Source organism: Elephantulus edwardii, unplaced genomic scaffold (assembly GCF_000299155.1).
Source record: "Elephantulus edwardii isolate Elephantulus edwardi_28Jun2011 unplaced genomic scaffold, EleEdw1.0 scaffold00116, whole genome shotgun sequence".
Classification (NCBI taxonomy): Eukaryota; Metazoa; Chordata; class Mammalia; order Macroscelidea; family Macroscelididae; genus Elephantulus; species Elephantulus edwardii.
The window spans coordinates 554,042-556,309 of NW_006399866.1; the positions used below are offsets into that span (position 1 = coordinate 554,042).

General features: G+C 45.2%; 1 pseudogene; it reads right to left on the reverse strand.

The window, feature by feature from the left end:
* Positions 1-234: 234 nt before the first annotated feature.
* Positions 235-861, reverse strand: LOC102868817 (annotated as a pseudogene).
* Positions 862-2,268: the final 1,407 nt, after the last annotated feature.

A 2,268-nucleotide genomic window follows, 5' to 3' on the forward strand; every position in this document is an offset into this window, starting at 1 on the left:
GGTGCGGTTGGCGCAGGATAGAGCAGGGTTTAGGGCTATTGTGCATAGGGTCGCTATGAGTCGGAAACGACTCGACGGCACATAACAACAACAACAACATCAAAAATACAGTTGATGATCATTCATTATTATAATCTAAAGAAGAAGCATGCTGCCATTCACAGTGTCTTCGTATCACGTGCACATAAACAATACGGAGACCTAATGAGTAGGGTAGGCTTTCACGCAACATCTTTATTCTGGTTCCTTATCTTCATCTGAAAAATGGGGTACTGACTTCTTCGCAACCACATTGTCTAGTCTCTGTCCTTGTAGATACGGATTTACACTCCTCCGCCTTCGCCTCTGTCCTCCTTTCATCTTCTCATAGAGGAGCTTCTTGTTCCACTTGCCCAAGCCTGGGTAGCCATATTCCGGATAAGAAGGTGCTGGTGTAATTGGAATTCTCGACTGAACTCAGCTGTATTGGGGGTGTTTTCCAGACATCCATCATCACCTGTTTTCCCAAAAGGGCAGGGATTTGGAGGGTCTGGGTAGCCCTGATCCTCGCTAAAATCCTTAGGGATGTTGTCACCAGTCAACTCTGCCACAGTATCGGGAATGTTGCCAAAAGGACCCAAGTGTTGTAGACCTTCATGGGCTCCACCTTCAATGCTCTGGGGGCCCACAAGATTCATGACCTTGTGGTCTGGTGATGCCCAAGTGTTCCATGACACCATGGAGCAGCCTCTGGATATCTGCTTCTGAGACTTGGTCAGGTGTCCGAGGGCTATAAGCAGAGGTCACAGTCCATCCAAATGCCAACCAAAGTGGTAGACCAGGCAGCAGGAGCCCATTTTTAACTGAGGGACAGTGTGACATTCTGGGGAGCGGGCTGCAGTCTGGGCCTCGCCTGGGGTCGGTCTGGAAGCCGGGAGAGCGGGGCAGTTTGTGTGTCACCCTACTCCACATCTTCTCCCCCACAATCTAATTTTTAAAATGGGTTAGAAGCCATGCATAGATACCACACCAAAGACCTTCAGATGGTCAATAAACACATGAAGAAATGCTTGCCATCATTCGTCATTGTTATTAATATGTACCATCAAGTCGGAACTGACTCCTAGCTGATGCTCCAGCAGGTTGTCAGAGGGTGTAAATCACATGGGAGGAGAGAGCCCATCTTTCTCCCATGGAACAGCTGATGGATTCGAACTGCTTGCCTTTGGTTTGGCAGCTCAACTCCTTCCCACTGAGCCGCCAGAGCTTTCTCATTAGCCATTGTGGTGGTGGTTGTGTACTGTCAAGTCGAAACCAAGCCATAGCTGACCCTCCAGCAGGTTTTCAGAGACAGTAAATTGCATGGAAGGAGATTGTTCTTCTTTCTCCTGAAGAGCAGCTGGTAGATTAGAACTGTGTGCCTTTGGGATTGCAGTACAGTTTCATTCCACTAGGCCACCAGAGCTCCCTCATTAGCCTTTAGAGAAATGCAAATCAAATCAATAATGAGAAGTCATCTTAGCTCAGCAATCACAGCAAAGTTCAACAAGCTAGTAAATGATGCTGGCAAGGGTAGACGGATTAGAACGCTGATACACTGCTAGTGGGACTATTAAATGGTACAACTATGTTAAAAAGTGATATGATACTTTTTTTAAAAATTGGAAATGGACATACCATGTGACCAGCAATTGCAATACTAAATGTCCATACTAAAGAAATGAGTTAGGACATGAACAGATACATGCACATCCACATTCACTGCAATGTTAATTACAATAACAAAGAGAGGGAAACAGCCTGTCCATCAACGAAGAATGTGTACATGAAGTGTGGGACAAACACATGAAGGAATGTTAAAGAGCAGTGAAGAACCTGAGAAACACCTTATAACATGGATGAACCTCGAGGACATTGTGCTGTTATGTTATAAAGTAAGCCACTCACACAAGAACAAATACTGTATGATGCTACTATCATGAAAGTTAAAGGAAGATTTGTGTGCAGAAAGAAATGTTCTTTAATGGTTAGCAGAGACTGGATGGAGGGGAGGAACAAGAACTACCCAGATAAGAAATAACTGTTAAAATAGGTAAAGGGAAAAGCAATTTACAGAGAGGATGCAATAATCACAATGTTATTAAGGCAAAGGAAGACATACATACGTGCAAGAGTGACAGACGGCAAAGGTAGATACGTGCAAGAGCGACAGACGGCAAAGGTACGTACGTGCAAGAGCGACAGACGGCAAAGGTAGGTACGTGCAAGAGCGACAGACGGCAAAGGTAC